The sequence below is a fragment of the Myotis brandtii genome, unplaced genomic scaffold, assembly GCF_000412655.1.
Source record: "Myotis brandtii unplaced genomic scaffold, ASM41265v1 scaffold105, whole genome shotgun sequence".
Taxonomy (NCBI): Eukaryota; Metazoa; Chordata; class Mammalia; order Chiroptera; family Vespertilionidae; genus Myotis; species Myotis brandtii.
This window is the reverse complement of record NW_005353538.1, coordinates 5,972,211-5,979,410: the sequence shown is the minus strand read 5'-3', so window position 1 is coordinate 5,979,410 and position 7,200 is coordinate 5,972,211. Positions and strand designations below refer to the sequence as shown.

General features: G+C 44.5%; 1 long non-coding RNA gene across 4 annotated transcripts in view; it reads left to right on the top strand.

Annotated features, from left to right (window-relative positions):
* The first annotated feature begins 1,862 nt into the window (after positions 1-1,862).
* The window catches only part of LOC106726045, an 8,363-nt gene continuing 3,025 nt past the window's right edge, over positions 1,863-7,200 (top strand). Inside the window, exons 1-2 of one of the 4 annotated variants that reach the window (XR_001362066.1) lie at positions 1,863-2,025; positions 3,890-4,002. This is a non-coding gene — a long non-coding RNA (uncharacterized LOC106726045). Of the gene's footprint in view, positions 2,026-3,546; positions 4,012-7,200 lie in introns of those variants that run through there. The other 3 variants (XR_001362065.1, XR_001362064.1, XR_001362060.1) reach the window with 3 other exon arrangements.

The window sequence follows — 7,200 nt, the reverse complement described above, 5'->3', positions numbered from 1 at the left end:
AAGGGGACACAGGACTCCTGCCCCTGCAGGGTCTAGGGATGGATGAGGAGTTTGTAGAGACTGTATTTGGTGAAGGACTTGGGCAGAGAAGGTGCACTCTGAGAGCCAGTGCAGCCTCTGCTCTCAGCCAAGCTTTAGTCCAGGCTGCTCAGAGGGTTGTTCACATCAATAGTAAGTGAGATATGAGGGGCAAAGGCATAATTCATTAACCACTGAAGCACCAGCCCAAATGGCCACTTTCCTAGTTAATTCACATTGACTGCTCATCCAGGTTGGTCAGTTGAAGGGAAGCTAATTCTTGGCAGAGTCATCACGTGGTAGTTGGCTCAGAATGTTCTGAGTTCTGAGTCAGCTTGGGAGTCACGCAGACCACTGGTCACGAGTGATCAGCTGGTCATTGGGAAGGCTCAATGTTAGACAGCTGCCAATGTGAAGATACTGGGGGAGGATGGCCACAAGTGCGCACTTCCCCTGGTCCTTCAGAGAGGCTTTATTTGGGGAAAACAGCATCATATTTTGTGTTAGGAATTGAAACAAAGAGAAAAGGCCTTTCTCTGGGTCATGATTTTGTCCCTTTTCTTGGCTCAAGCGCCTCCTCCAGGGCATCAACCCTCCTGGGATGTCTGAATTTGAGAAATGGATCAATGGAAGTGCTTGGTTCAGGGGTCCAAGGTATGATCTAGAGGACTGGGGATTCAGTGATCTCTGTCCCTAGGGAACCAACTACATTCCTATTCCAGATCCAGTACTCATTAGTTACTCTAGGAAAGCTACTTAACTCTCCAAATTTCAGTGCCCTGAACTATAAAATATAGGTACAGCCTCTGCTCTGTCCACACCACAGGGCTGACATGAGCATGACAGGAGATAATCATGTATTATTTATGAATTATAAGAAGAGTAAACTCCTACCCTCCTCTACCCAAGTCTCCTTTCTGGAAGCAGCCACTACCAAATTTCTAGAGACACTTAATAGTTGATCACTCATAGAACACTTAATGAAAAACCAGTTATTTTTTAAGGCTTTACCTGTATTTAATGATTTTTGGCTTCCTACCATAATTCTAAGGAATAGGTTCCATTAAGTTTTCGAAGGACAGTGCAAAGAACTGAGGCACAGAGGGCTCATGTAATCTTCCCAGGTTCATGTGGGTTCGAGTAGGACCCATGCTCTCAGTCACTGTGCTCTGTTGATTTTCTGTACTGTCTCATTGAAATAAAGACATTTGTTCATGCAATCTGTATTTAGGTGTTTTAAGTGCACACTGAACTGCAAGATCTTAAAATCTTTGATCCAGGTGACTCTTATAGGCAGCTGGTGAAATGAGATCAAAAGTATGAACTGTGGCCCAGGAAGTGTGGCTCAGTGATTGAGCATTGACCTATGACCCAGGTGGTCACAGTTCAATTCCAGGTCAGGGCACATCCCCAGGTTGCAGGCTCCATCCCCAGTAGGGGACATGCAGGAGGCAGCCAATCAATTATTCTCTCTCATCACTGATGTGTCTATCTCACTCTCTTCCTTCCTTTCTTAAACCAATAAAAATATATATTTTTTAAAAAGTATGAACTGTGACCTGGCTGGTGTGGCTCAGCTATTGAGCATCGACTCAGGAACCAAGAGGTCGTTGGTTCCATTCCTGGTCAGGGCACATGCCCGGTTGTGGGCTCAATCCCCGGTAGGGGACATGCAGGAGGCAGCCGATCGATGATTCTCTCTCATCATTGATATTTCTATCTCTCTATCCCTCTCCCTTCCTCTCTCTCTAAAAAATCAATAAAAACATATTTAAAGAAAAAAAAGTATGAACTGTAAGTTATTACTAATGTCCTATGATCTTCTCTCAGCAAAATGTCAGTAGCTCTCTTTATTGTGAATGCATTTCCCAGAATCCTGCCTAATGGATACAAAGAGCAAACTGGTTCCTCATTTAAGAAGATTAGTAGCCAACCCCCAGAATCAGGTCAGAAGAATGGGCATCCTGCCACCCTTCAGGGTGCATCCTGCAAACAAATCACTTGAAGGTACTGCGGAAATTACTCAGTAAGTAGTCTCAAGAATAATGGTTAAAGTTCACTCAGTGCCCTATATATAAGAGAAAACAGTGTGTTAAGCCATGTGTGAAAGTTTTATGTCAATCAGTAGTACTACGACCATGTAAAGATGCATTTACAACTTAAGTTTGATTCACATTTAATAGTAAACAACATTTCAAGCTAATGTTTGGATATTAGCTGATTGCTCATTATTAGTGGAAATAGATCTTTCCTTTAAAGAATGTTTCCAGATTATTTTTAATTAATAGACCAGTGTTTAGAAGAGCTTTAGACTGACATAAAAATTGAGCAGGTAATAGAGAAAGTTTTCATCTGCCCTGTTGCCCTTCTCAGTTTCCCCTATTATCAACATCTTACATTAGTGTGGTACATTTGTTACTACTAGTGAACCAATATTGATCCATATTTAACATTAAAGGCCACTTTTTATGTTGTACATTTCCACAATTTTTGAAAAATATGTTGTCATATATCAACCAACCAGAAGAGTTTCACTGCCCTAAAACCTCCTGTTCTTTACCTATTAATCCCTCTTCCCTTTCCCTGAAACCCCTGACAATCACTGATATTTTTACTATCTACTTTTGCCTTTTCCAGAATGTTATATAGTTGGAATCATGGAATATGTGTAGCTTTTTCAGTCTGAGTTTTTTCAACAAGCAATATACATTAAAAGTGTTTCCATGTTTTCCTGTGGCTTTTTTTTAAAAATCATCAAATGGATATAGCAGTTTTTGGTCTGTTCACTTATTGAGGGACATTTTGGTTGCTCCCAGTTTTTGGCAATCATGGATAAAGCTTCCATAACATTTGTTTTGTGTTGGCATCAGCCTATAATAGTGATTCCTATCAATAGGAATGCCTAGGGGCATGCAGCTGGGCCCACACTACTTGACGTGAATCCCCACAGACATTTTCTTGACCAGAGTCAATGTTGTGACTGGCCCAGCCCAGGTTTAATTGCTCCCGGACATTGATAGACACTCCTCAGCAGACAGACAACATCCTCATCCCAGAGCAGCAAAAAGGCTCTAATTTCCAGTGAATGACCCCTGGGGATGTTAGGAACCAGGGTCACCTTCCAGGGTTTGAGGAGCCTTCTGGGTCCTGTACAGGGAGCCCTCCTCCAACTGTCTCAGAGCCTCCCCAGTGATCTCAGGACCCGTGTTGGTGTTGCAGGTTCTGCTTGACACCTATTAAGGCCATTATTGAAGGCCTCAGCCTAGGCCTCAGAGAGAATGGAGCTGGAAAAGTGAGGAAACATCAATCAAGACAAAGAAGAGAAGCCCTAGCCAGTTTGGCTCAGTGAACAGAGTGTTGGCCAGCAGACTGAAGGGTCCCGGTTTCGATTCCGGCCAAATGCATGAACCTCGGTTGCCCGTCCCTGGTCAGGGTGCGTGTGGGAGGCAACGAATCGATATGTCTTTCTCACATTGATGTTTCTCTGTCTCTCCCCATCCCTTCCACTCTCTCTGAAAATCAATGGGAAAATATCCTCAGGTAAGGATTAACAAAGCAAACAAAAAAACCAAAAGACACAGAAGAAGAGCCATGTGGCTGCTACTCTCCCAAGGCACCTCACTGAGGACAAGTGTCATCTTTTATTGTTATTTTATTTATAAATAGATTAAGTATATTTATTAGGGAAGGTCTTGATGGTAAAGAATATTTGTCTACATTTAGTTCCTTTTAATATATTTTTTATTCATATAAACTACATGTATAGAAAAGCACCTTCAACAAGGCTCTGTGAAGTCTAGCTCTGTCCTGGGATCACCCACATGGGTGTTTTCCTGCAGTGGGACACGCACCATTGCTCTTTTCCCTCCAGTTGTCAAGAAATTCCCTTTGAGGTGGTTCAAGAGAAGGAGCAGAGGAAACAATGTGTGTGGGGAGGAGAAATCAAAGAGAATATGCGAACTTAGAGTGCTGGAGATGAAAAGGGTAAGGCAAGTAAGTGTGCATGTTCTCCACTGCTTCCTCACTTATTTATTTATCTCTCTCTCCTCTCTCCTTCCTTCCTTCATTCCCTCCCCTCCTCCTCTTCTTCCTTCTTTTCTGGCATTTTAGTGAAAGCAACCAAACTGAGGAGAGCTCAGGTATAGCCATTGTTACATGTGACCATGCAAGGAAGACAAAGGGATGGTAAAAATCAGTTCAGGGAAGTGAAGAATGTCCTGAGCACATCTTCCCTGGAGATGATACTCAGGCCGTAGAAACTGCTAAGGTTGTTGCCAGGCCCTCACTGGCTCTTCATTTGGAGGAGGGGTTGTAGGTTCTGGTAAGGCCACCATGTGTGCATAACTTCAGGGTGTGTAATTCACATTGTATTCTGTGTCACACCAGCACGGCCATGGGTGAACCTGAGGGGGGGCAGTGAAGGATTAGAAAAGACAGACATGGTGAACCTGAGGGGGGGCGGTGAAGGATTAGAAAAGAGACATGAGAATTAAACTGGGGTTAGGTGGGATGCTGCCCTCTGATTAGAGAGACAGTGCCACAGCTGCAAGCTGAGTCTTTATTTTATAGCCAGATTCCACGAAGCAAAGTAAGGGCGTGGTCAATATGTTTACAATGTTCTCGTGGGTTTCGAATCTACTCAATTACATGCACCTGATCAAGCTTTGTTTACTTGCTGCACCTCCCGCAGCCTACATCACTTAGCCACCTGGGAGCCGCTCTCCACAGTATTCTTTGTGAGGAGTTCTCCAGGATTTATTTAATGTCTCACCCTGCAGGACCCAGTGATGCACTATGGATCCTGTTAAGATCATCAGGGAGCATCCCCCAGTTGAAGGCTTAATGCTAGTCAGCGGTTCTCAACCTGTGGGTTGCGACCCCTTTGGCGGTCGAACGACCCTTTCACAGGGGTCGCCTAAGACCATCCTGCATATCAGATATTTACATGACGATTCATAACAGTAGCAACATTACAGTAATGAAGTAGCAACGGAAATAATTTTATGGTTGGGTCACAACATGAGGAACTGTATTTAAAGGGCCAGAAGGTTGAGAACCACTGTGCTAGATCCTTATCACTGGGTGTGATGAGATAGTGTCCAGTGGCCCTAACCTTCCCCACTTCAAGCCTCCTGGGAAAAGGGTGAGGAGGATAGAGGCACAGAGGCTCCATTTCTTTCAAGCAGGGCCGCTCACCTGCCCACCTCTGCATCCCTGTGGGTGCTCAGCAGCCCAGTGTCAAGGAAGGGACCCTGCAGGCTCCACACCCGCTGGGAGTTGCCCAATTCCTGGAGACCCTCCAGCCTCCTCAGAGCCCTGTGCAGGGCCTGGGTTAGCTCATGGCACCATTTCTCGGGCTGAAGTTCTGTAGGCGGTTCATGTAAAATTCCAACAAAACACAAAACCATCTAAGGAAACTCAGTGCAATGCTCTTTTGGGATATGGTGGGGAGGTGGAATTACAAACTGCTAATGCTTTTTTTCCAAATTTGTAAATAAATAAGACAAATGTAATTGTTGGTTTCATTACATTTTAAACTGCAGTGTCTTCTCTAACCATTTCTCACGGGAGTACATTAAGCCATAAAACTTATTTTTTTAAAAATATATTTTTATTGATTTTTTACAGAGAGGAAGGGAGAGAGATAGAGTCAGAAACATCGATGAGAGAGAAACATCGATCAGCTGCCTCCTGCACACCTCCCGCTGGGGATGTGCCCGCAACCAAGGTACATGCCCTTGACCGGAATCGAACCTGGGACCCCTTGGTCCGCAGGCCGACGCTCCATCCACTGAGCCAAACCAGTCTTGGCAAAACTTATTTTTTTTTACAGTTCCACAGCATAATGGTTTTTACATCGAAAGGCACGGGCTGGTCTCATGACTGGGTTGCCCACTTTTACTGTGCAGGTCCCATGACTGGGCCGTACTGAGTGTGAGCTGGAGGGACAGGGTCACCACTCCCACCTGTGTCCTCAGACCTCCTGCTCCTCACAGGTCCCAGTGGGGAGGGACTTGGCCTTTTCATTCTGGAGTCCTAGAGCTCTCCCTTTCCTTTGCATCAGTTTCACCGTCTGGCGACCAGTCACCTGAATGCCTCACCAAATGCCCAGGTGCAATGGGTCCTGTAGGACATGTACAGTCACTCTTAGTCACCAGACAACACCCTCAGCTTAGAGCAGCAAAAAGACTCACATTTCATGTGGACATGAACCCTGGGGATATCAGGGCCCATGGTCACTTCTAGAACCTGAGGGACCTTCCTGGCACCCACTCCAGGGAGCCCTCTTCCATCCGTCTTGTGCCTCCCCAGGGATTCCACACCTGCCTTTGCTGGTGGAGGTTCTTTTGACACCTGTGGAGGCTGTGACATGCAGATGTCAGCCTGCACCTCAGAGAGGGTGGAGCTTACACAATGTCAGAAAGTTTGAATGAGACACGAAGCCAAGAACCAAGAGCTGCCTCACTGCTCCTCTCTCAAGTCATGTAATTTGGTGCAAGTTATTTCATGTGAACATTGGATAGAATTAGACTTGGAGAGATGTTTCATATTTAATACTGGAAGCTTTTACATTAAAATTTATCCCCTAGCTTTATTTTTAAAACATGTTTACGTGAAATAAAACACAAATATAGAATGCACCCTTAACAAAGGTGGCCGTCGGTGAATTGTTACAGGCGCCACACTTTGTGTAGCAGCATTTTCACTGTCAAAGCCCACATGCTCTGCGAAGCTTCTCTGCTTCCTGCCCTGCCTCCACTTCCATAGCCAATCCCTAGGCCTTGTTGGGTTCTCCCAGCTTACTGGCTCAGTCCGCTCCCTGTCAAGGCTGCTGCCACACTAATATTGAGCTAATCTGGTCCAATCCTTGCTCTTTGAATATATGTGGAATAACTGATTTCATTCTTGTAACCTAAAAAGTTAGACATTATTCTTATCTCTGACAGGGTGTTGGAGACATTGTGCATGTTGAACTGGGTGATGGCAACAGATGTGTTTATATTTATAAGAAACCATAAAGCTTTACAATTAAGATTTGGGTACTTTACAATAAGTAAACATCAAATAAAAAACAAATACAAAAAAAATTTTTTCCCCACAAAGAAACCTTCAGACCCAGGTGGTTTCCTCTGATTTCTACCAAATAGTTCAGAAATAATGCCAGTCTCCTGCACGGTCTTC